This window comes from Macaca thibetana, chromosome 9 (assembly GCF_024542745.1).
Source record: "Macaca thibetana thibetana isolate TM-01 chromosome 9, ASM2454274v1, whole genome shotgun sequence".
Classification (NCBI taxonomy): domain Eukaryota; kingdom Metazoa; phylum Chordata; class Mammalia; order Primates; family Cercopithecidae; genus Macaca; species Macaca thibetana.
In genome coordinates, this window is record NC_065586.1 from 83,749,131 (window position 1) to 83,777,071 (window position 27,941).

At 38.5% G+C, this 27,941-nt stretch overlaps 1 protein-coding gene and 1 pseudogene across 3 annotated transcripts in view; one reads left to right on the forward strand and one right to left on the reverse strand.

The window, feature by feature from the left end:
- Positions 1-112, reverse strand: part of ATAD1 (ATPase family AAA domain containing 1) — a 68,622-nt gene extending 68,510 nt beyond the window's left edge. Inside the window, exon 1 of one of the 2 annotated variants that reach the window (XM_050805589.1) lies at positions 1-112. The gene's annotated coding sequence lies outside the window, so the exon portion shown is untranslated. The other variant, XM_050805588.1, reaches the window with a different exon arrangement.
- Positions 89-27,759, forward strand: LOC126963341 (cofilin-1-like; annotated as a pseudogene). Its single transcript, XR_007729035.1, has 3 exons — positions 89-170; positions 738-876; positions 21,053-27,759. The product of XR_007729035.1 is annotated as a cofilin-1-like (transcript).
- Positions 27,760-27,941: the final 182 nt, after the last annotated feature.

The window sequence follows — 27,941 nt, forward strand, 5'->3', positions numbered from 1 at the left end:
CTAGGAGCAGAAACAGCGGGAGCAAATGCCCTCAGCCGGCCTCGCACAGGAAGGAAATGCAGCCTGGGAGAGAACGCTTCCGGCGGGAGCCCCGACCCACTCGCTCGCAAGGAGCATGCGCGACCCGCGGTCGCCGGCGAGAATGCGGTGTGCTCCCAGGGTTAGAAATGGTGAGCGAGAGCAAATTCGCGCACCCGATGCTTGCTTAACCTGCTACCTGCCGGACGGAGACTTTCTGCGAAGCCGGCGTGTCTGCCAGCAGCACTCGCTGAGGCTCTGAGTGTAACAGACACCACATTTGGGAAGGCGCTTATCACAGAAAGTCCCTGCCCTTCTCGCGGGCTCCGGGCGCAACCCTGACAAATCGGGCAGCCTTCTTGAGAGTGCAGAAATGCTCTGCGTACCCAGCAAAGACATTCTCTCCTTCCCACCACTCTGCAAACCCTCACGCCGCGGCTTTATGTCTGTACTTTAGCCAAAACGCAGAAGCTCATGGCCACCTCCCACACCTCACCCCTCATCCCTCACCACCTGCCTTTCAATTCTAGGGTGAGCTCGCCCTCCTCCCCCGTCTCTGTGCTGACAAACACCTGAGGGTGGCGCCTGACAAATCTTTCCGCGAAAAGATTTAGCAGCCCACGCCAGCAGGCCCAGTAGTTGGGACGGAATAGGGCAACTGGCAACAGATTTTGCATTTTGGTGATTTCCCTTTTTCTTTTACCCGTTTCCCTTTCCAGAACGAGCGACGTGACATAAGAGGTCCCAAGGGAGCAAACCTGAAAGCCAGAACCTCCTGAATACACAGACTGCCAGGGGGCCAGATGATGTTAGACACTCCGAAGATATAAGAAGCATCACTTCCTTCAGATAGAGTCGGTGAGACTATGATGTAATGAGAGTTCTCCCTGTGTTCCTCAGGAAGGCAGTTTGTGCCTTTCTACTTGAGGCATCATCTTTGATGGCTAAACAATTCTGCAACTTGGCCAGCGCAGTGGCTCACGCCTGTAATCCCAACACTTTGGGAGGCCGAGGCGAGAGGATCACTTGAGGTCAGGAATTCGAGACCAGCCTGGACAACATAATGAGAATTCGTCACTACAAAAAACAAACAAACAAACAAAACCCTAAAAATTAGCTGGATTTGGTGGCGCATGTCTGTAGTCCCAGCTATTTGGGAGGCTGAGGTAGGAGAATCGCTTGAGCCCGGGAGATCAAGGCTGCAGTGATCAAGCCACTCCACTCCAGCCTGGGGGTCAGAGCAAGCCCCTGTCTCAATAATAATAACAGTTTTGCAGCCTGATTGTTAACGAATGTTACTAGTTACAAACTTGTAATAATGTGGTGAAGATAGTACCTAGTGAATGTCTGCTGGGGTGGGGCAATATGCTGCCATGTGCTTTATATGCATAACCTAAATACCCCAAAATCCTCTAAAATAGCTATTATTTTCTCCGTTTTTACTAATGAGCAAATTTTAAAGCTTAGAGAAACTTTTCTAAGTTCATATACTTAGGAAATAAAGGCAACAATTTCATTGAGACACAGATCTGCCTAATTCAAACCTTGTACTTTACATTTTCTCTTTGAGATGGTAATTTAATACGAGCTAAACTTTAAAATCTAGTTGAAAGTAAGACCATGAAATGCCAAAATCACAAGGCTTTAAAGGAAGGGATGAAAGGGATGCATGAATGTTGAAAACTGTGATTAAGTTCATGGACAGGAATCAGAATGGAATTTAATACTGTAAATGGTTCATGTTTTATACCCATGCCTTTTTAGTATTTAAGGCTTTTATGTATGTGCATGCCTACATTCCTAATTTTAAAAAAAATTGATGTGAAGCTAGGTTTGGGATTGCTAGACTAATTATTTAGAGAGATAGACCTTTGAGAATAACAGGAAGATTATGAGACCAGGACAATGTTCATTAAAAACAAACAACAACAATGAAACAAAAACAAAAACAGAGGCTATCAGTGCTCGGCAGACTTTCAAGAGACTCTCCACTGGGTCGTTGGATGATCCCAAGTTGAATCATTGCTTGGGAGGCTCATGGGCACATGGTTTGACAGGACTAAAAGGGAATGGCCACTAAAGGAAAGAAACGGGTTTTGTGCCCCAATAGGGTAATTATACCCACTGGTAAGGAAAATGAGCTGAGAAATTCAAGGTGGTAATGGATTTTCATTCATTTGCTGAGTGAAATTGGTTCAACTAAGAGCCTCACCCGCCCTCCTCTAAGGACCAGGGTGACCAGCCTACCCAGTTTCAGTTTGCATGAGACTAAAAGGTTTGCTGGGATATAAGACTGGCTGAGAAAGTCTCAGGCAAATCATGAGTCACTCTACTAAAGACATCCTAAATGAATTCTACAATGAAATGGAGTTCCCAATATGGTTACATTTAGTTTCAATTCATCTGCCTAATATCTGAGGGATGATTGCGCAGGAAAGGAAACTCTTGAATAAAGTCATCAAGGCTGACAGTAAAGAGTCCACAAGCTCGAAAAGTGCTACACCTCACTCACTCCCTTTCCAGTGGTTCAGCTGTAAACCAAATGCCTACACCTGTGTGTTTTGGACCTAATTTCATTTAGCGAATCCTTAAGAAAGCTTCCATGTTTGGGCCTAAGACATGAAGTACATTCATTTTCAGCAATCATCAAATCAATGAGGTTCTTCCAGAATAGAGCAGAGTGAACATATGCTTTTCATACCGGGATAGCTTTATATAATCCCTGGCAACACAAATACCATATTTGGCCCACAGTAGGGGCTCAACAAATAATTCATTATATATAATATTAATCAGGAAATTAGAGCAGATTGTAGACTTTCTAGGCCTTTGCTCTTTGTTAGAATCAAGATATTAAAAACAATTATTACTTTATTGTAGAAAGTTTTTGGGTTTTGTGTGTGTGTGTGTTTTCTTTATCAATACCTCTTAAAATAGTTATGGCAGTTCTTCCCTGCCATAAAATTGTACTTAATTTTCCATTTTTGTTATTAAATGGAGTGTAGCCAGTTTGCTCTGCAACCAAAGTTAATGCACCAGATACTTGGTGGGAAGAAATAATTCCTTAGATTAGGTATTCTCGGCTGGGCTCAATGGCTCACACCTGTAATCCCAGCACTTTGGGAGGCCGAGGTGGGTGAATCACCTGAGGTCAGGAGTTCAAGACCAGCCTGGCCAACATGATGAAACCTTGTTTCTACTGAAAAAAAAATACAAAAATTAGCTGGGTGTGTTGGCAGGTGCCTGTAATTCCAATTACTTGGGAGGCTGAGGCAGGAGAATCGCTTGAACCTGGGAGGCAGAGGTTGCAGTGAGCTGAGATCATGCCACTGCACTCCAGCCTGGGCAACAGAGTGAGATTCCATCTCAAAAAGTAAATAAATAAATAAAAATAAATAAAATAAAATTAGGTGTTCTCAAATTTCATTGTATATGGATTAATTTGTACAACTTGACAAAATGCAGATTTCTGGCTCCCAGTCTTCAGAGACTCCCATTCAACTGCTCTAGGTTTTGACCTAGAAATCTGCATTTTAATATAAGCATCTGGGCTCTATGCCATGTGAGGATGCAAGAAGGTGTCTGTCTGCAAGCCAGGAAGGGTACCCTCACCAGACACAGCTTATGCCAGTATATTGGATATCCCAGCCTCCAGAACTGGGAGAAATACATTTCTATTGTTTAAGACTATCAGTAAATCAGTAAACAAACATCTGAGCTGATTGGGATATAGGTAGTTTTAGAACATATTTTGAGAAACTCTGCCCTAGTGAATGAAGACTGTAGATGTATTTTTGCAAAAATCTCCATCACCTCAACCTAAAAGGCCTATCTGGTCATCTGAACCTTTAACCCAACTGGAATACATCAAGAAATCAAGGCAAGGAAGCCTCATGACGAGATTCAGGATAGAACCCCTTTGGAAGGAAAAACAAATCTGAAATCTTTGAATAAGTAAACACAGTAAACCTGACTCTATTCATTGCTCATTAGAAGTAATTCACTTGACAGTGATTTAAAAAGGATAGAACTTCAACAAATACATAAAATTTTGTAGCAGTAATTATGCCAGTATAAGTCACTTGGTTACCTTGGTTCTTTTAAAAATATCATAAAAGGATAATTTCAATTGTTATTTTTTAAGTTTTTAAATCATGTCTTCTGAATCATATGAACCATTATTTTGATAAGGTAAATGAAGTAGAATGGGTGGAGAAAGAAAAGTAAAGCAAGAATATGAAGCTATACCTGAAGCTGTACTTGAAGCTACAATAGACAGAATAATATAGAACACAATGGAGTAACTATTCAGCCATTTTAAAAAATGAGATCCTGTCATTTGCAACAACATGGACAGAACTGTAGGAGATTATATTAAGTGAAATAAGCCAGGCACAGAAAGACAAACTTTGCATGTTCTCACTCATTTGTGGGAGCTAAAAATTAAAAAAGTTGAACTCATGGAGATAGAGGGTAGAATGATGGTTATCGGGGGCTGGGAAGAATAGTGGTGGGGGTAGGAGGGAAGTGAGAATGGTAATGGGTACAAAAATATAGTTAGATGGAACAAATAAGATCTAGTATTTGATGACAGCAGGATGACTATAGTCAACAATAATTTAGTGTGCATTTTTAAATAACTAAAAGGGTATAATTGGAATGTTTGTAACAAAGAAATGATAAATGTTTGAGGTAATGGATACCTCATTTACTCTGATGTGATTACAACGCATTGTATGCCTGTATCAACATATATCATGTACCCCATAGATACACACACCTACTGTGTACCCATAAACTTGTTTTAAAAATTAAAAAAAGCTAAACTAAAAAATAATAATAAGAAATAAGATAGAATCAAGGAAAAAATAATGGAAATTTAAAATTTCAAAAGATTGGAAGTAGTAGAAAGATGAATTGATAACTCCATTCTGTAAAAAGGAGAGAACTAGAAAAAAAAAAGACAACAGCAAAGTTCAAAGAACATATTGCTATAAATCTACCTTCCATACTTTTATGTTTTTAAACTTTACACATAATTTTAAATGAGTATCTATAAAAAGAAGTTATATATAATTTTCTTGTGCTATCAGGGTAGTACTAATCCACAATCTGCATTTCTACATAACCTTTTTCTTAAACAGCATTGCCAAGTGTACTTTTTAAAAACTTCTACCACAAAATGTTTTCTAGAACTTGGAAATTTACAATCCACAATATTTTATTTAACTTCAATACAGTACTGTTCAAATGATACTATCTGTGAAAAATCGGGATTGAGCAAAACCAGAATTGCTTCAGATATCTAACCCTACTATATAGCCTCATTAGCAGAAGTTTTAAGGCATAGATGAAAGAGTGATCTCCCTAGGATTCAACTGGCACCTTCATAATGCCCCTGCCTATGGTTTCTTAAATGGGGAGGAGGTGGGAAGGATTGGGTAAGAATAACAAAGATATAAATGCATTAGTTAAAATAGAAGAAACAATAGTTGAAATGTTAATTCTCAATTCCTGTAACAACAGATTGATAGATGATGCATAAAACAAGACCAGATGCTGTGGTTTTCAGGATGCACTTGGCTTCCCATCCTTTATAACCCAGAGCAATTTTTGCCGTAAGTAGGTCACTTGCCTGCTCTCATTTACCTGATTCTAGGAAAAGGCCCTTGAAAGTATTTAGAAAATAATAGGTACCAGTACTTAATGTTTTAAAAATTAAGATTGCATAAAACCTTCCTTCTCCCACCCGTTTCTCTAATAGCCAGAATAACTCATAACCTTGAAGAATATGTGAAACTAAAATGAACAAAATAATTTGAGATCTTTTATCTTCTAAGCACAAGTACACTGAATTCTGTGTCCATTCTTTTAGTTCCTGTAATTCACTTTGCTTAGCACTGGCATAGTACTCAGCTCACAGAATTATAGCTGAAGTCTTTATTCTCCTATAAGATATTATCATCTTGAAAAAAGAGGATGCCTAGGACATAGGAGAGGCTTAACAAGATTTAACCTGACCAGAGAGAAAAGAGGATGCCTAGGACATAGGAGAGGTATAGATTTAACCTTACTAAAGAGAAAAAAAAAAAAGGGAAGGGGGAGGAAAGACAAGTGGTCCAAAGGTATGACATACGATTCAAACCATTTTACTGACGATAATTTTATGATTGCCCTATCCTGATGTGTCCATCAGAAACTGTCCAATCGGGGGAGTCTTCGTATCTATAGGGTGTAAAAATGTGGACTTTTACAGACCTGGGTTTGAATTTAAGATCTGCTGTTTACCGACTCTGTTACTTTGGACAAATTACTTATGCTCTCAAGCCTCAGTTTCCTTATATTTAATGTGGGAACAGTAACAGTACACATGCCATGGATTTGCACTAAGAAACAAATGAGACAATACGTGCAAAGTACTGCGCTCAATGCCTGGCACTTAGCAAGTACTCAGTAAACATGCTGGTGTAATACCCCAGATGATATTTTCATTATACGACGAGGTGATATTCTCTCATTCCTAGATTCTGTAAGGACAATGATCTTTTCATATCTCCCCTGTGTTTGCATGAGGACCTTACCTCTCCAGTTTTCAACCATGGCATCTTGTCTGAAATGTTTATCTTCTCTGACTTGTGAAGAGGCTGTGCCTCTCTGTCCCGCTGACCTCTTGGTTCTCATGTTCCTATTCTTAATACACCCCTCTGGCTGAGTCTTACTGATCAGTAGTCTATAAAACATTTATGATAGTTATATAAAACCTGTAAGATTTCATCCTTATGACCCAAATATAATTAAGTTTAACATATTTATCGATCCATGAAAATAACTGTATGGATATTTCTCAGTTCACCGAAGACCATCATTAATATTAGCTGTTATTCCCATCTGTCAAGTAACAACCATTTATTGAGTGTACATTCTTTGCTTTTATGAATTTCTAAAGATTGAAACATCTTATAAAAATGCAAGTCCTCATATAGCTGTTGATTTTAAGTTAGAGGTTTGCCCTATATTTCATTCCTTCATTTGTTGCTTGCTTTTCCTTACTTAGATTGCTGAGTGGATTTTGCACAAGAAAAAGAAGTTAATTTAGTAGATAAAAGTGAGATGCTGAACAAGCCTTGAGATTTGAGAAGTCAATACTTTGCATGTCTTATCTTTTCTCTGCAAATCACAACCTTCCTATTAACCTCAGGGACAACCACAGCATCAGAGCTATTATTCTACATATAAAATTTAATTTATTTGTGCACAACACTTTTTTTTTTTAACTTTTAGAGATGGGGTCTTGCTCTGTTGCCCAGGTTGGAGTGCAGTGACTGGATCATAGCTCACTGCAGCCTCAAACTCCTGGGCTTATTAAGCAATCCTCCCAACTTGGCCTCCCAAAGCATTGGGATTACAGGCAGGAGCCATCATGCCCGGCCAAATACCAACACTTTTTTTTTTTTTTAATTTACTATGGGTAATTCATAGAAACATTCCCAAAGTTGAAGGAGCTTTACTGAGCAAAAGAAATGATATATCCTGTTCAGACACTGAATGTATTTTTTCCAAAGGCCAGGGCAAAGCTGGCTGATTTTAAGTGTTTTAGGTTGAAATATCTACTAGGTCTTCTTTCACCTAGAGGGGCCCAGCAGCAGTTCACTGGCAATCTGATGTTAAAAATCTCCCTTCTTCCTCTTTTATTGTCATTGTTTCTGGAACCAGAAAACAGCAGCAGCAACAACAACAACAAAGGGGGAAAAAATCAAATAACTTGTTTTACAGAAGTACAGGAAACTAAGTATACTAAATTGGCAGGGATGAAAGTCTCATTCAACTTCAAAATAGTATACCTGATAGATTTTCACAAACCTTTCTACTTTCTAGCCTGCTGCTTATTCAGTTGAAATACCAGCAATTCTGAAACCTTTGAATGCCCAAGTAAGGCCTAGTGCTAGAGGCATGCCCCCACCCATTTCTTTATGCCTTCTGAGTTTTCAAGTTAATGAGAGATCAGAAAAGGGGAGAGTAAAGGAGAGTAGACAAACAGGCTGACTCCCTAGTCATGTTTTCTTCTTCTATAGTGTTTTGTAAAAAGCTGAAGAAATGCTAATAATTCTTAGCTGGCTAAAAGCAGCTTTAGAATTCTGTCCAGATATTGTTGAACCTCTGGCTGGACCGTGTGCCACCTTCCACATTACAGTCCCTCCATCACTTAATCCTACTTATGTTATATAAACTAGCTTTCCATATACAGTGTCCTCACAGGCTAGTGTTTAAGAAACCTCTTCTGTCCTTCTCTCACCCCTTCCTTGGGACCCTTGGAAATAAACAGGTGAAGGAGTTTAAATGAATGATGTCTGAAGCCATGAAATACAGTGATTGTATTTTGTCTTGTTTTTGATAACTAATCATATTTCTTCAGTTTAATCAATCGTAAGGATTTGCAGCACCTGAACGCACACTCATAGGCCAAAAAGAGAAGACAACTAAAAGTCTTTCTAGTGGTACCCATTTCCTCCTCATTCTACAGGAAGATGGGGTCCATGACACTTCATTTTAAAGATCATTCTCAAAATCTGTTTCTGAACCCAACACAGGAAATTTATCAAGCACAGAGTGCCAGGGAGGTGAAGAACAAATATAGTCTCTGCCAAAGTAGTTTGAAGCATGCAGGATGCAGATTATGGCTGTTTTATTCAGTATTTAATATACTATTATTTAGTGTTACTAAATATGATACTGTTTATATAATGTCATAATGCTAAATATTTAATAATTTAATAAAATTCTGTTTCAGTATTTATGCAGTATTTGAGAAATTCTAAATTATGACAGTACTCAATGAGAGGTGCCAGCTCTTTGGCCTGTCACATGTCAGGTAGCCTTTCTGGGTTTCCTCCTCTGAAATGAAAATACAGGCATACCTCATTTTATTATGCTTCCCTTTATTGTGCTTTGCAGATATTATGATTTTTGCAAATGGCATGTGTGTGGCAACCCTGCATCTAGCCAGTGTGTCAGTGCCATTTTTCCAACAGCATGTACTCACTTCGTGTCTCTGTGTCTCATTTTGGTAATTCTTGCAATATTTCAAACATTTAAATTATTACATCTGTTATGGTGATCTGTGATCAGTGGATCTTTGATGTTACTATTGTAACATCTGGGCACCACAGACCACAGCCATGTAAGGCAGTGAAATTAATAAATGTTGTGTTCTGACTGCTCTACCAACCAGTCAGTCTCCTATCCTTATCCCTCTCCTCAGGGCTTGCTTTTCCCTGAGACACAACAATATTGAAATTAGACCAGTTAATAACCCTACAGTGGCCTTTAAATGTTTAAGTAAAAGGAAGAGTCACACATCTCTCACTTTAAATCAAAAGCTAGAAATGATTAAGCTTAGTGAAAAAAGGTTTGTTGAAAGCTGAAATACACCAAAAGCTAGGTCTCTTGAGTCAGACAATTAACCAAGTGATGAATGTAAAGAAAAAGTGGTTTTTTGTTTGTTTGTTTGTTTATTGGTTTTAAGAGACTGGGTCTTACTCTGTTGCCCAGGCTTGAGGGCAGTGGCATGATCATAGCTCACTGCAGCCTCAAACTCCCAGGCTCAAGCAATCCTCCCATCTCAGCCTCCAAAGTAGCTGGGACTACAGGTTCACACCACTGAGCCTGGCTAATTTTTTTTTGTTTTTTGCAGAGATGGGATCTCATTTTATTGCCCAGGCTGGTTTCAAACTCCTGGTCTCAAGCATCCTCCCATATTGGCCTCCCAAAATGTTGGAATTACAGGCATCAGCAACTGTTCCTGACCTAGAAAAGTTCTTAAAGGAAATTCAAAGTGCTGCTCCAGTGAATAGATGCATGATAAGAAAGCAAAAACAGCCTAATGGCTGACATGGAGAAAGTTTTGAATGGTCTGGGTAGAAGATCTAACCAACCACATTCCTACAATTTAATTCAGAGCAAGTCCCTCTCTTCAGTTCTGTGAAGGTTAAGAGAGGCAAGGAAGCTGCAGAAGAAGGATTTGAAGCCAGCAGAAGTTAGTTCATGAGGTTTGAGGAAGGAAGCTATCTTCATAACATGTAAGTACAAGGTGAAGCAGCAAGTGCTAATGGAGAAGCTGCAGTAATTTACTCAGAAGATCTAGCTAAGATGATTGATGAAGGTGGCTACACTAAACACAGACTTTCAGTGTAGACAGAACAGCCTTATTGGAAGAAAATGCCATCTGGAACTTTTATAGCTAGCAAAGAAAAGTTGATGCCTGGCTTTAAAGCTTCAAAAACAGGCTGACTCTCTTGTTAGGAGCTAATACAACTGATGACTTTAAGTTGAAACCAATGCTCATTGGTCATTCTGAAAATCCTAGGGCCCTAAGAGTTACTCTGTATCTACTCTGCCTGTGCTTTATAAATGGAACAACAAAACTGGGATGACAGCACATCTTTTTACAGCATGGTTTTCTGAATATTTTAAGTTCACTATTGAGAACTACTGTTCAGAAATAAATGATTCATTTCAAAATGTTAACTGCTCATTGACAATGCACTTAGTCACTCAAGAGCTCTGATGGAGATGTATAACAGAATGTTGTTTACATGCCTAACACACCATCCGTTCTGCAGTCCATGGATCAAAGAGTAATTTCAATATTCAAGTCTTACTATTTAAGAAATACATTTTATAAGGCTATAGCTACCATAGATAGTGATTCTGCTGATGGGGAATCTGGGGAAAGTAAATTGAGACCTTCTGGAAGGGATTCATTATTTTATTTATTTATTATTTATTTATTTATTTATTTATTTATTTGAGACAGAGTCTTACTCTGTCACCCAGGCTGAAGTGTAGTGGCGTGATCTCGGCTCATTATAACCTCTGCATCCCGGATTCAAGCAAGTCTCCTGCCTCAGCCTCCCGAGTAGCTGGGACTACAGGCATCTGCCACCATGCCCAGCTAATTTTTGTATTTTAGTAGAGATGGGGTTTCACCGTGTTGGGCAAGATGGTCTCGATCTCCTGACCTCGTGATCCACTGGCCTCAGCTTCCCAAAGTGCTGGGATTATAGGCGTGAGCCACCTCTCCTGGCCAGGATTCATCATTCTAAATGCCATTGAGAACATTCATAATTCATGGGAGGTCAAAATATTAACATTAACAAGTGTTTGGAAGAAGTTGGTCCAACCCTCCTACGTGATTTCTAGGAGTTCAAGACTTTAGTGAAGAAGTCACTGCAGATGTGGTATAAATAGCAAGAGAACTAAAATTAGAAGTGGAGTCTGAAGATGGGACTGAATTGCTGCCATCCCCTGATAAAACTTGAACAGATGAGCTACTTCTTATGAATGAGCAAAGAAAGTGGTTCCTTGAGATGGAATCTACACCTGGTGAAGATAATGTGAACATTGTTGAAATAACAAGGGATTTAGAATATTATATCAACTTAGTTGATAAAGCAGTGGCAGTGTTGAGAAAATTTACTGCAATCTTGAAAGAATTCTACTGTGGGTGAATGCTATCAAACAGCATCACATACTGCAGAGAAATATTTTCTGAAAGGAAGGATCAAATGTTGCCTCTACCCCCAACCCTCCACATATGATGAGTGGGGAATAACAGTAGGACACTGGGCCTAAAGAAAAATAATGCCCTTCATTTGTGGAAGGATCGGCTGACTATTAAGAATGTTGCCAAGGCTTGCAAATGTCAGAAAGCAAATGCAAGCAGCATGAAATAGCAGTAAAGTAAGGGCCAGATCAAAAGCTGAAAAAGGAAGTATGGTTAATATAAATACATCCTATCTTTCACACCAATCATGATTTTTCAGAATATGAGCTCATGAACAACTGAAGAAGATTCTTTTCTGCTTTATTACCAACTTTCTTGCTTTATTCTCTTACAAATTCCGCATTTTCTTGAATTTTGCCAGTGGAGGTTTTACCTAACATGGCACCTTTTAGGAATGTAATCATCCCCACTCTCAATTGGTGAGAAATTACTGTAACAAATTCTGAAACACTTACATAGATTCTTATGAATCATGTTATGTTTTTTCCCCCCTGTCTTATGGTGCTGAATGAATCATGTTTAATTGAGAATTAGCTAAGGGGAAGAGTAGAGCAGTAAGGACATAGATTTATCTCTATTTATATTTTCATTTACTACTTTTATCAAGAATAATAGCATTTTACTTCTTTTTTGTTGGTTTTTAAATACCACTCTCTGGAAAGTAAATTCAGGAATAATAAACTCCTTACCTATTCAGCATAATCCAATTTATTGTTAATTCCATTGTCTATTAACATAGTAAATAGTGTGTTGGCTTGTAACACTTCTCTCATAGAAGTAACAAACCAACCTCAAACTTAAGAATAATAAGGCAAGGCTGGGCACAGTGGCTCACGCCTGTAATCCCAGCACTTTGGGAGGCCGAGGTGGGTGGATCACCAAGTCAGGAGATTGAGACCATCCTGGCTAACATGGTGAAACCCTGTCTCTACTAAAAATACAAAAAAACTAGCCAGGCATGGTGGCGGGTGTCTGTGGTCCCAGCTACTTGGTGGCGGGTGCCTGTGGTCCCAGCTGCTCGGGAGGCTGAGGCAGGAGAATAGCGTGAACCCGGGAGGCGGAACTTGCAGTGAGCCAAGATCACACCACTGCACTCCAGCCTGGGTGACAGAGCGAGATTCCATCTCAAAAAAAAAAAAAAAAAAAAAAAAAAAAAGAATAAGGTACATGCCTCTTTTTTTCTTGAGAAAGACACCTGTTCCAGTGGATGGAAATGGCTAGGGAAAATCTATATCTATGTCTAGAAAGATATAATTTCAACAAATCACAGACTCTCAGGATTAAAAGGAATACTGAATGTTATTGAGTCTTCAACCAAAGGCAGTTTGGATTAGAAAGAATGTTTGCTGTGGAATTAGAGGTCCTGGATCAAATCACAGCTTTACCACTTAATGACTGCACATTTTGGGTGACTTATTTAACCTCTCTGAGCCTTGGTTTTCTCATCTATAAAATAGGGATAGTGTCTACGTTATAGAGTTGGTGAGAAGATTGGAGATACGCTACATAAAGGAACTAGGACGGACACCATAAACATTTTAGAAATGATTGTGTTTGTTGTCATCATAATTATCTCACCAAGTGGACACTGAACTAACTTAAACATTCTGGTGACATAGGATTCACGAACTGCTCCAGTTGCCATCTCATGTTCAGAGAACCCTTCAGTGTTACATCTTCCCTTTACTGAGCCTAAATATTTTCCCCTAGAACTTTTATCCATTATTCTCATTCTTGCCAGTGAGGCTACACAGATTAAGTCTATGTGACTAAATTAAGTGTGAAACTAGAATGGAATATATGCGTCAAGAGTGGTGTGACCAGTGTAGATACTATATATTTATCATCACAATTTAGGATCGAACTATCTTCCTTTTGCTAGTAACCACCCTTTTGATACCTATTGAATTTGTTGTTCATAAAGCCTATTCTTCACTAGAATTTGGGTCCTGCATGCTGTACCAGTCACAATTTTGAGGGAGAGACTCAAGTGCAGAGCCTTACAATTTAATTTGTGTCATATTTATCAATAAATGTTAAATTCCTTATGATACAACAAATATAATTTGGCTCTTTAATCAGTTATAATGTCATAGGGCATACCCATAAGTTAATGTGACTGACAGGTGGTTAAGAACCTGGTGCATTTTATTTAACACTTTATATAGTATTTAATATATGCCAGCTACTGTTCTAGGTGCTTTACATATATCAACTCATATAATTCTCATAACAAACCTGTGTAGTAAGTACTATAATTATCCTCAGGTAAGGAAATTGAGGCACGGAGAAGTTAAGTAACTCTTTCAAGGTCAAATAGTAAGTACTAAAGCCAGGATTAGACCAAGGCTATCTAATTTTAGAACCTGTATTCATACTCATTATGCCCTGTTCCCAAAACTTTCTGTTACATAGATTGTTGTGGCTTTTTTTTTTTTTTTTTTTTACAGGGTCTCGCTCTCTCACCTAGGCTGGAGTACAGTGACAGTGACCACTGCAACCTCCACCTCCCAGGCTCAAGCGATCCTCCTGCTTCAGCACCCCCACACCAGGCAACATAACAAGACCCCCATCTCTACAAAAAATTAAAAAAGAATTGTCAGGGTATGGTGACCCATGCATGTAGTCCCAGCTACTTGGAAAGCTGAGGTGGGATGATCGCTTGAATCCAGGAGTTTGAGGCTGCAGCGGGCCATAACTGTATCATTGCACTCCAGCCTGGGCAACAGAGTGAGATCCTATCTCAGAAAAAAACAAAAACAAAAAAACATGGCTGCAGTGGGCCGTGTTTGTGTGGGTCTGTTTCTAGGCTGTTGATTCTGTTCCACCCATCTTAAGTGTCTATCGTTTCACCAATACTAGATTATGTTGATTAATCTAGCTTTATAGTACAACTTAAAATCAGGTAGTTTCATTCTTCAACCTTATTTTTCTTTTTCAAACATTTTGATTTTTCTAATTATTTTAGATTGCTATATTAATTTTAGAATAAGCTTGCTGTATTTTAAAATTTAAAATTATAATTTGTATAAATTTTTAAAATACGATTTAAAATTTTATTAATTTTAGAATCAGCTTGCTATATTTTAAAATTTTGTTTTGTGAATTCTGTTGAGATATTTAGTGGAATTGAATTAAACCATAGATTAGTTTGATGGGTTGAGTCTTCAGTTTTCTTTCCTTCCAGAGATTGGAGTCTTGCTATGTTACCCAGGCTGCAGTGCAGTGGCTATTCACAGGCATGATCCTGCTACTGATCAGCATGGGAATTGTGACCTGCTCCCTTTTTTACCTGGGCTGGTCCACCCCTCCTTAGGCAACCTGGAGTACCCCCCTCAGGAGGTCGCCATATTGATGGCAAACTTAGTGCCAACATCCAAGCAGCATAGCGAACTACAGCCCAGAGCTCCTGGGCTCAAGCACTTCTCCTTCCTCAGACTCCTGAGTACCTGGTATTTTTCCAGTTCTGAACATAGTATATCTCTCCATTTATTTATAGTTAGATCTTCTTTGATTGCTTTCATTAATGTTTTGTAGTTTTCAGCATACATATTCTATTAATGTTTTGTTAAATTTGTACCTTAGTATTTCAATATTTTTGGAGCTATTGTAAATGGTATTGTTTAAAAAATACTAGTTTCTAGTTGTTCATTGCTGGTATATGGATGTAAAATGTTGTGTGTGTGTTTACCTTTTGTCCTATGACTTTACTAAAGTCAGTTCTAGGAGTTTTTTTTAAATCACTTATTTGGTTTTCTATGTAAACAATCATGTCATCTGCAAATAGACATTTTTATTTCTTCCTTCCCTATCAGTATGTCTTTTATCTTCTTGCCTTATTACACTGAATAAAATTCCAATATAATGTCAAATAGCAATGGTGAGTGAAGACATTCTTACCTTGTTCCTGACCTTAAGGGGTAGAATTCAGTCTTTCACCACATGTAATACGATATTAGATGTTGGCTTTTTGTACATAACCTTTATGAGGTTGTGGAAATCCCCTTCTACCCTTGTCTGCTGAGAATTTTTTTTTTTTTTAATCTGAATGGATGTTGAAATCTGTCAAATTTTCTTCCTTTCCTTTCCTTTCTTTCCTTTCTCTCTCCTTCCTTCCTTTCTTCCTTCTTTCTTTCTTTTTTCTTTTTTTTTTTTTTTGATGGAGTCTCACTCTGTCGCCCAGGCTGGAGTGCAGTGGCACAATCTTGGCTCACTGCACCCTCCACCTCCGAGGTTCAAGCAATTCTGCTTCAACCTTCTGAGTAGCTGGGACTACAGGCATGCGCCACCACACCTGGCTAATTTTTGTATTTTTTGTAGAGATAGGGTTTCACCATGTTGGCCAGACTGGTCTCGAACTCGTGACCTCAGGTGATCTGCCCACCTTAGCCTCCCAAAGTGCTGGGATTACAGGCATGAGCCACCAAGAGTGACCTGTTAAATGCTTTTTATGTATCAAATGACATGATCATGTAGCTTTTCCTCTTTAGTAATACGGTGGATTACATTGATTGATCTTTAGAATATTGATCCAGCTTTGCATTTTCAAGATAAACCTCATTTTGGCATGGTATATAATATTTTTATATACTGCTGGATTCAATTTGTTAATATTTTGTTGAAGATTTTTGTGTCAAAATCCAAGGCAGATATTGGTGTATAGTTTTTTCTTGTTCTGTCTTTGTCTGGCTTTGGTATCAGAATAATGCTGGTTTTATAAAAATAAATTGGTAAATGTTCCCTCCTCTTCTATTTTCTGGAAAGAATTTGTGTAGAATTGGTATTAATTCACCTTTAAATGATTGATAGAATTTGACAGTGTAACCATCTGGGCTTGGAAAAATTTTTTGAGAGGTTTTAAACTAAATTCAATTTCTTTACAGGTATAGGATTCATCAGGTTATTTAAATTTGCTTATGTGAGCTTTGGTGGTTTGATTTTGAGGAATTAGTCTTTCACATAGGTTGTCATATTTATGTGTGTTGAGTTGTTCATAGTATTTCCTTATTTTTAGAATACCATTGCATTTGTAGTGATATCTTCTCTTTCATTCCTGACATGGTAAGTTGTGTCTTTTCTTTGTAATCTTGCAAGAGATTTGTGAATTTCACTGGTCTTAAAGAACCAGTTTTTTGTTTCATTAATTTTTCTCTATCGATTTTCTGTTTTCAATTTCATTCATTTCTGCTCCTAGCTTTTAAAAATTTTCTTCCTTCTGCTTGATTTGGGTTTATTTTATTATTATTAACTTTTTAGCTTCTTAAAGATCAGTGACATGAGATCTTTCTTCTTTTTTAATGTCAATATTTCATGTTATAAATATAAATTTCCTTCTAAGCATTGCTTTAGCTGAATCCCATTCCACAAATTTTCATATGTTGTGTTTTCATTTTCATTCAGTTCAAAATATTTTTTCCTTTTGGCTTCCTCTTTGACCCATGGATTACTTAGAAGTATAATGTTTATAAATGTTTGGAGATTTTACTTTTACTTCTAAGTTTATTGTATTATGACTGGAGAGCATATTTTATATGATTTCAATTCTTTTTTAGGCTGGATTATGTTTTGATGAATGTGCCATGTACATTTAAAAGAGTATGTATTCTGCTATTGTTGAATGGAGTATTTTATAAATATCTATTAGGTACAGTTGGGTTGATGGTATGGTTCAATTTTTCTATATTTTTGCAGATTTTCTGTTTACTACTTCCATCCATCCCTGAGAGAGGAGTATTGGTGTTTCCAAATATAATTGTGGATTTGTCTGTTTCTCTTTTCAGTTCTATCAGGTTATAATTCACACATCTTATAATGCCCTTCTTTATCTCCAGTAATTTTCTTTGCTCTGAAGTCTACTTTGTCTGATATTAATATAACTATTCTCGCTTCCTTTTGGTTAGTGTTCGCATGGCATATATTTTTCTATTTTTAACATACCTATATAAATGTATTTTGAATTGAGTTCTTTTTTACAACACATACATAGCTCAGTCATGTTTTTGCATACATTTTACCAGTCTGTTTTAGTGGGTATATTTAGGTTTTTTCTCACGTAATGTAATAATTGATATATTCAGATTTAGGCCTGCCATTTTATTTATTTGTTTTCTATTTGTTTCCTTTTATTTTCTTTCATGTATCTGTTTTCTCTTTCCTAGCTTCTTTTGGGGCGTTTGTATATGTTTTAAAATTCCATATTTTTGTTAGTTTTTGACTATATGTTCTTTTTAAAAAAGTTTTTAATGATTGAGATCAAAATATGAATATTTAATTTTACACAACCTACTTAGAATCAATATTTTAACACTTCAAGGGGGATATAGAAATGTTATAATCATTTAGCTCCCATTACCTTTCCCTCTTTATGTTGTAGTTGTCTTATGTATTGCATTTACATACACTGAAAACCCCATTAATGTTATCAGTTCTGCTTTCAAACATGAAACAAATTTTAAGGAACTTAAGAGGTGAATTGTTTATTTTATTTACCATTTCTGTTTTTCCTTCTTTATTCCTTGCTTTTGTTTTGTTTTGTTTTGTTTAGAGTCAGGGTCTTGCTCTGTCACCAAGGCTGGAGAGCATTGGCACAATCATAGCCCACTGTAACCTCAAATTCCTGGACTAGAAGTGATCCTCCTACCTCAGCTTCCAGTTGCTAAGACTACCACCATGTCTGGCTCCTCCTTTATTCTTGATGTTTCAGGTTACCTTATGATGTCATTTCTGTCTGTCTGAAGAAGTTCCATTCGTAATTCTTTAGAGCAGGTATGCTGACAACAAATTATCTTTGTTTTCCTCCCCCAAAAATGTGTTTATTTCAAATTTAATCATGAAGGATATTTGTGCTAAATATAGAATTCTGGGTTGACAGGTTTTTATTTTTAGCCCTTTAAGTTGTTCTGCTTCATTCCATCCTCCATGGTTTCTGATGAGAAATCTACAGACATTCACGTTGCTTTTCCCCTGTAAATAATGTATCATTTTTTTCTACCGGCTTTCAATAATTTTTCTTGTTTCAGTTTTTAGCAGCTTGATTATGATGTGTTTGGGCATGAATTTCTTTGGTTATACCCTGTTTGGTGTTCTCTGAGTTTCTTGAATCTGTAAGTTATGTTTTTCACCAAATTTAAGAAATTTTTATTCTTTCAAATATTTGTTACTACATTGTATTCTTTCCTCTCTTCTTCTGGATCTCCAATATCGTAAATGTTAGATCTTTTGGTATTGTCCCACCAGTCCCTCAGGCACAGCTTTTTTTCCTCAATATTTTTTCTCTCCATTGTTCACATTGGATAATTTCTGTTGCCTCATCTTCAAATTCACCGACTATTTCCTCTCTCATCTCCATTCTGTAATTGAGCCCATACAATTAGTTCTTTATTTGTTATTATATTTTTTAGTTCTGAATTTCAATTTCATTGTTTTTTTAAATTATTTTTTGCATTTCTTTCAGGAACTTTTTTATCTTACGATCTGGTATACTTTTCTAATAACTGTTTTAAAGCTATAGTCAGCTAATTCCAGCATCTGTAGCATCCTGGCATTGTCTCTATTGTCTTTTCTTATGTGAGTTGAGATTTTCCTGGTTCTCTTACACTGAATAGTTTTGAATTGTATCCCAGACATTTAATATATTATAAGACTCTGGGCCGGGCGCGGTGGCTCACGCCTGTAATCCCAGCACTTTGGGAGGCCAAGGCGGGCGGATCACGAGGTCAGGAGATCGAGACCATCCTGGCTAACACGGTGAAACCCCATCTCTACTAAAAATACAAAAAATTAGCCGGGCGTGGTGGCGGGCGCCTGTAGTCCCAGCTACCGGGAGGCTGAGGCAGGAGAATGGTGTGAACCCGGGAGGCGGAGCTTGCAGTGAGCCGAGATCGCGCCACCGCACTCCAGCCTGGGAGACAAAGTGAGACTCCTTCTCAAAAAAAAAAAAAAAAAAAGACTCTGGGTTTTGTTTAAATCATATGGAGAATACTGATATTTTTGTTTTAGCAGGTAATAGATCTGTTTTGGTTCAAGCCAAAAGTTCCAACCAACCTTCTGTCAGTTGTAGTTTCAATGTCAATTCCATTTTCAAAAAGAATATTTTGCTTTCCATGCTATTTAGATCTATCCTCTATGTGTACTACCAGTCAGTGGTAGGGTGATGGAATTGTGTGTCCTTTAGTTCAGTCTCAAAGTCTTTTTGGTACCTATGCTGTTTGCGATCAGATCCATCCTTGTGCAACTTGAAGGTGAGTCTAGGAGGTTATAATCAACTTAACTGCTACTTCCCTGAGTTCCTCCCTCTTCATGGTCTCTAGTACTTTCTTATTCCTAGGACTTCCTCTTTCAGTCCCACAGCCAGAAATCTAGTGCTTTAGTTACCTTACTGTGTGGTATGTACTTTCTGGTACTACACTATGTCCAGGGCTCAGCAGTGGAAGGACAGAGAAGAAAAAATCAACTGGTGTTTATCCCACCCTCCTGAGGCCCCAACTTTTCCACAGAAGAAGGTTCTCCTCCCTCAGAGATATTGGAGCCTGTGGCCACCTGCTGACATTGCAGTCATTACCACTGCTTGGTTAGCAGGATTTCTAGGGGCTTGAGGCACTAGAGAATGGAGAACAAAAGAAAAGAAATTAGCAGATTTCTCCCACACTGAGTATTAGGAGATGCTTTTCCTGCTCCTTGAGCCAGAACTAGAGGGCTTCTCCTGGGGCTCTGTCTGTCTGTGCCTATTCTGAGTTTCACACTGCCTTATTTCTAGACTGAGGTTCTGATAGGGAAAAAACAAAAATAGAAAACTCACTGCTTGTTCAGTAGTACTTTAAATTCTAGTCTTTTTCCCCAATTCACTTGCTACTTTTTATCTTCCAGTGTCCTCAAGTAGCTGCTTCATGCATTCTATCTAGGTTTTATAACTATATTTAATGATAAAGACAGGGTGGGCTGGGCGCAGTGGCTCACGCCTGTAATCCCAACAGTTTAGAAGGCCGAGGTGGTTGGATCACCTGAGGTCAGAACTTCAAGACTAGCCTGGTCAACATGGTGAAACCCAGTCTCTACTAAAAATACAACAATTAACTGGGCGCGATGGTGCACACCTGTAGCCTCAGATTGTGGCACTGCAGTCCAACCTGGGTGACAGAGTGAGACTCTGTCTCAAAAAAAAAAAGACAGGATGGAGTGTGCTTACTCCATCTTGCCTAGAGCTGTAATGGAACATTGTTTTTAAATGGCTGTTATGGATTGAATGTTTTTGTCTCCTTAAAATGCACAAGTTGAAGCCCTAACCCTGAATGTAGTGGTATTTAGCAATGGGGCCTTTGGGAGGTAATTAGGATTAGATGAGGTCATGAGAGTGGGGCATCATGATGGGATTAGTGCCCTTATAAGAGGAGACATCAGAGAGCTCATTCATATTCTCTCTCTCTCTCTCTCTCTCCCCCCTCCCCCCCTCCCCTGCCCCCCCTTTTTGTGAAGACATAGAAAGAAGGCAGCTGTCTGCAAGCCAGAAAGAGAGGCTTCACCAGGAATTAAATCAGCTGGCACCTTGATTTGGGACTTCCCAGCCTCTCAAACTGTGAGAAAGTAGATTTCTGCTGTTTTCGCCATCCAGTCTATGGTATTTTGTTTTGGCACCTTGAGCAGACGAAGACAATTGCCAACATATTTATGAAAAAATTCTTGGTACTACATATTGCGTCATTCTTCCCAAATCAATCACTACTTTTCCTCATAATTCTACCTGTACATGTTTTCTTCAAGATTTATAACAAATTATACTTAGCTGAATTTCTAGACAGAAATAGAAACAAATCCCCCAAAACTAGATGGGTAGCTTTAGAGATCCAATAATTCTGTGTCATGTAGTTGTAACACTTCAAATATATATATTTTGATATGTCTTTTTTGAATTAACTTATCGCTTAATTGTTTGGTCTTCAGTCACCTTGACTAAATTTGCCTGATGTTTCTCTGTAAATAATCTCAAGGCTAGGTGACCTAGGTCCTGTTTGGGCCAATTATTTTTATTTTTATCTCTGAGAAGCTTGCCTCAAAGAGAACTTTTGGTTAGGAGCCAACAATCCATTTCTTTCACATACATCCTGTTAAACTCTAAGAAATGAGGATCGTATTGAATAAATATAAATGAGTAGAAGGAAGATAAAGCAATTTGCTTGTCTGCTGCAGATAGTAGTTTTAAATAAATTTTTACCTAATAATAAACCGAACATGAGTAATTCTTGACCATCAGAAGAGAAGGACAAGTCCTTATAATTGGAGTGGAACTGGACTAGAACTAGGCTATTGTCTCAAGTGGGACGAAGACTCTAGAATAGATCAGTGAGCTTTGTACCTAAGGCAATTTCATGTTATGCTCTATTGCTCTCCACCAGATGGATTTCTTTCTTTCTTCCCCCACACCCCAGTAATCTTTTCCATCTCATCTATTCCCTTTTCTTTTTCTCTTCCTCACAGTTTTTGTATCTGTGAACCTAGATTAATCAGTAGATTTAAAGAAGTAGTGGGATTTAAAGAAACTGCTCATCCTTGATCCTTTTTAAAAATCTGTCAACACCTCCCATCTTTTCCTTGTGTGCTGCCTTCCTGTTCCTGTTCCACCTTTCCATGTTGTCCTTCACTTCATGGCCAGGCTTTAGCCCTGCCAGTAGTGGCCAGAGACATGAATTAACTCTGTTTGAGTCACTTAGGAATAAAAAGATTATTACTGACCTCAATTCTAGAATAAAAATACTGTGGTTTTTCTCTCCCACACTATAATTTTACTAAAACATTACATAGTTCCAGAGTTAATCAGGATACTCTGTGAAATTAAACCTTAATTGTGATTTGGCTACTTCCTTCTTAGGGAAAATTAAAAGAGAAATATTAGAAAATGATAATTTCAGGCTGGATGCAGTGGCTTATGCCTATAATCCCAACACTTTGGGATGACAAGGTGGGAAGATTGCTTGAAGCCAAAGGTTTGAGGCCAGCCTGGGCAACATACTGAGACCCTGTCTCTAAAAATAAAAGTAAAAAAATTAGCCGGGTGTTGTGGTGTGCCCCTGTAGTCCCAGCTACTTGAAGGCTGAGGTGGGAGGATCACTTGAGCCCAGGAGGTTGAGGCTGCAGTGAACCATGATTGTGCCATTACACTCCAGCCTAGGTGACAGAGTGAGACCCTGTCTCTGAAAAAGAAAAAAGAAAATGATAATTTCATCAGAACTTGTTTGAAAGAAAAACATTAGTTTCTTGAACAAAATTAGGAGTGCACATTTGAGGGAATTTTGGTTATTTCTACTGCAACTGAGGAAACAGGTATGTTACTATGTTTGATTTGTAATTAACAAGGCCTCATCTCCCTTTTTTCCCCTGCTTCAGGGAACAGAATATTTCTTAAGTTTGACATTTCCTCTCTTGATGTTCCCTCTGGAAAACATAAAATATAAATAGTGATTAAGGTCTTTCCAGATAATGTCCTGTACCAAAGTGTAGAAAGAACATACATAATGTCCCACACGAAAGCGTAGAAAGAACATAACATGACATCATAATGTAAAGTAATATATGATGATATTTTTATCTCAGGGCTATATTATATCCAGCTGATAAGTTTTATTTGTATGTTTGTTTATAATTGAAAAAGTATATAGTCTTTTAGTCATGGAGCGTATCAAACTTAACTGAGCATCTCTCTGATACTTAAAAATACTGCTAGCATTATGAGATGCTTCCACTGAAGTGAAAGCTAAGATGTAGTTAGGAGTTGTCAAGCTTTACACTAGAGCCTATATGAAGTTTTGATTCTAAATGTTACTGTACCTTCTGACAACTGTGAATGAATGAACCTGGTTCTTGGGGAGCCCGTTCTGGTTTTCTCTTTGCACAGTTAAGCTGGGACTAGCATCATTCTAGTTTGCAGGCGACATTCTCTGGGAAGCTGGTCTACGGGGGAGCTGACATCTTCTGAACCTAGTCCCCACAGAGAACTTCGAATGAGTGGAATCAAGAGGTTACGTGCATTCTTGCTCATGTCATAATGCTGGACATGTGACTTCAGAGAAGCATGTGCCAGGTCAATATGATTGAGCTGTTCCCACAATACAAAGCCTTGACCATAGATCGATTCAGAGGCAAATGCAGCCTTCTTAGACTCTCAACCGAAACATTGGTGTGACATAGAATTATAATAAAAGATATACAATTATTTCAAAAGTACTGTTTTACTGGGATATCTCAAAGCTAAGAAAATCTTTATTTTCTTATCTCCTATCTTTTATTTGATGATAGTTATTCATCGCTCATTCAGCCTTTACTGAAAGCTTATCATGTATCAAACAATATGCCAGGTGTCAGAGAGGGCAGCAAAGAGAGTACAATTGAGTTAGACAGAGTACCTGCACTCAATAATAATAACAACTAACACTTATATAGTGCTTTCTGTGTGCCAGGCTTGTCCTAAGTGATTTTACACGCATACACCCTCATTCAATCCTTATAAAAACCCAATGAGAGGCCGGGTGCGGTGGTTCATGCCTGTAATCCCAGCAACTTTGAGAGGGTAAGGCGAGCAGATCACTTGAGGTCAGGAGTTCGAGATCACCCTGGCCAACATGGTGAAACCCCATCTCTACTAAAAATATAAAAATTAACCGGGCATTGTGGCAGGTGCCTGTAATCCTAGCTACTCAAGAGGCTGAGACAGGGAAATCGCTTGAACCTGGTAGGGGGATGTTGCAGCTTGCTGAGATCGTGCTACTACACTCCAGCCTGAGCAACAGAGTGAGACTCCATCTCAAAAAAAAAACAACAAAAATTAAAAACCCAAAGAGATGGCTACTATTATCATCTCCATTTTACAGATGAGGACCTGGGTACATAGAGATTAAGTAACTTGCCAATGATCTCACAACTGGTAAGTGGCAGAGCAAAATTTGAAAACAAACCATCTTGTTCCAGAAACTGTACTTTTAACTTCATGATAAATAGCTTCCTGAGGAATTTATGATCTGAGTGTACGTAGTAAGTACCTCCCCTTTAAGGGTAAGGCAGTAGGTAGTGGTGAATAGGGAACCAAAAGGTGACTCAGGTTGAGTAAAACAACACCAGGCATATCTGACTCAAGGAATGCTTCAGAGGCCGGGAGTGCACACCTGTAATCCCAGCACTTTGGGAGGCTGAGGCAGGAGGATCACTGGAGCCCAAGTTCAAGACCAGCCTGGACAACATGACGAAACCCTCTCTACAAAAAATACCAAAATTAGCTGGGTGTTGTGGCACATGCCTGTAGTTCCAGCTGCTCGAGGCTGAGAGGTAGGAGAATCACTTGGACCTGGGAGGTTGAGGCTGCAGTGAGCTGTGATTGTGCCACCGCACTCCATCCTAGGCAATAGAGTGGGACTCTGTCTCAAAAAAAGAAAAAGAGGAAAAAAGGAATGCTTCAGTCTGCTCCAAAGAAAAGAATGGAGTAATGTGAAGTATTAAATGTAGTAAGAGGCCACTGCAGTAGCTCACACCTGTAATCCCAGCACTTTGGGAGGCTGAGACGGGAGGATCACTTGAGCCCAGGAGTTCGAGACCAGCCTGGGCAACATAGTGAGACCCTGTCTCTTAAAAAAATAATAAAAAGTAAATAAAAATAAATGTAGCAAGAAATTGGAAATCTTTATCAACAGATAGCAATCTAGTTTAATGTTATGTGCATGGCCACAATCCTTATTCCACTGTATCCTCCTTTCACATATATATTATGAAGGTTAATGAATACAATAATTCTGATAACATTTCTTTTCTCCCTTTCTCCCTCCTCTGGTAGAGTACTCACATAAAGGCTGCATTCACAGTTGAGGTTAGAACTTGTCTAGGCATGTCTGGTGAGCTGATGGGAGGAGTTTGCCAGGACAGTATGTTCAGAATACTGGAAACCTTAGGGAGAAAACTCCTGAAGGTAGAAAATTGCAGAAATTATAATATAGCCTCAGCTGCTATCAGAGAAGGATGGCTTTAGTACTTTTGGTAGAGAAGCAGTGTAGCAGCAAATTTTAAGAGATACATAAGAGGTATTTAAGTAGATCATGCCGGTAGGTCATTTAGTAGTAGTATACAATTAATAAATATTCATTATTACTTGTGTGACAGTGCTTACCCCACACTGTCCTTATAGAAACTTATTTGCAGAGACCTGGGGAGAAAATGCAAACATGCCAGAGGGCTTCATAAGACCATACATACCCTTAAATGACTCCATTAAGTGTTATCAACAAATGTTAGTAATAATAAATACAGTTATTATCATTATTGTTCTTATTACAGCCCCATTTTATGTTATTACTGATTTTTTAACAGTCATTGAGAAAATAAGACTTCATTTTCAAAATATTTAAATGTCCAGTCAGATCCTGGCAGCAGCTGCAGCGGCTCTCCTTGCCATTTCCTTTTCACTTTTGGAAACATGGGCTGCCATGTGGCTGTCTTTGATGATGTCATCCAGTTGTTCAGTGACATGAAAGTGTGCAAGTCTTCAACACTAGAAAAGGCGAAGAAGCGCAAGAAGTTGCTGCCCTTCTGCCTGAGTGAGTACAAGAAGAACATCATTCTCGCAGAGGCCAACAAGATCCTGGTAATTAATGTGGACCAAACCATTGATGATCCCTATACCACCTTTGTCAAGATGCTGACAGGTAAGGACTGCCCTACGCCCCCTATGATGCCACCAAGGACAGCAAGAAGAAGGACCTGGTGTTTGTCTTCTGGGCCTCTGAGTCTGCATCCATTAAGAGCAAAATGATCTATGCCAGCTCCAAGGACACCATCAAGAAGAAGCTAGGGGTCAGCACCGTCATCTTCCTGGAGGACAAACCTTTGTGATCCCCTCCAGCCCCTTTCCTGGAGAATCTAGTAGTCCCAGACCTGCCCTCAGGGATTGCAGGCTGGCCCCTTCCTGCCAGACTGGAGGGGCTGGGGGAATCCCAGCAGAGGGAAGGCACTCCCTTTACCCCCATTGCCAAACAGACCCCCAACTCCCTGGATTTTCCTCCTCTCTCCATCCCTGACAGTTCTGGCCTTCCCAAACTGCTTGGATATTCTGCTTCCTCTTGGGTTGAAGCAGACCAACTTCCCCCAGGAACCCCAGTTGGGGAAGGCCTATATATATATTTTAAAAACAACCCCGCTCTCCACCTGTTCCTCCCCCTTCCCATGCTACAACTTCTAACCACAACAGTGACTCTGTGCTTGTCTGTTTAGTTCTGTGTATAAATGGAATGTTGTGGAGATGACCCCTTCCCACGCCAGCTGGTTCCTCTCCCTTGATTATGGCCACTAATGGAAACCAGACTAGTAAGCGACCTTTAATTAAAAAAAAAAAAAGAAAAGACAATAAAATAATACTCAAATGTTTAAGCAGATTTCCCTAAACAGAAAGAGTAGAATAGAATTCATATGAATAAGCAAACAATTTAATTGTTACTACTGGGCATTATGGTATGGATTTTGCTTTCCTACAGAAAATAACTCTACAACTGATTTTATTAGTATATAATTAATTTCTTGCTAAGAGTCATTTTCACTTATCTCGCCATTGGATATTTGTGAAATCACTAATATTTCTTTTATCCATCATTCATATGTAAGTAAACAAGTACCTTACTTCCTCTTTCCAGGCAAGCAGTGGTTCCAAATATAGCCATGTGTCACATAACAGGGATTTGTTCTGACATGAATCCATAGACAATTTTGTCTTTGTGCAAACATGATAAAGTGTACTTGCACAAACCTAGATGGTGTAGCCCACTACACACCTAAGCTAAGTGGTACAGTCTGTTGCTTCTAGGCTACAAACCTGTACAGCATGCTACTATACTGAGTACTGTAGGCAAGTGTAACATAATGGTCAGTATTTGTGTATCTAAATATACCTAAATATAGAAAAGGTACAGTAAAAATATGGTATACAAGATAAATGGTATACCTGTATAAGGCATTTACTATGAATGGGACTTGCAGGACTGGAAGTTGCTCTGGGTGAGTCAATGAGTGAGTGGTGAGTCACTGTGAAGGCCTAGGACATTATTGTACACTACTGTAAACTGCATAAACACTGTACACTAGGCTATAATTTATAAAAAATTTCTTCAATAAGTTATTAAATAATAACAAAGTAATAAGTTATTATTACATATCAATGATATTTTCTTTATATCCTATAAGCTTTTTTCTATTTTTAAATTAATTTTTTAAAAATTTTTTAGACTTATTTTGTTAAAAACTAAGACACAAAAACCCATGTAAGCACAGGCCTACACATGGTGAGGATCATCAGTATCACTGTCTTCCACATCCACATTTTGTCCACCGGAAGCTCTTC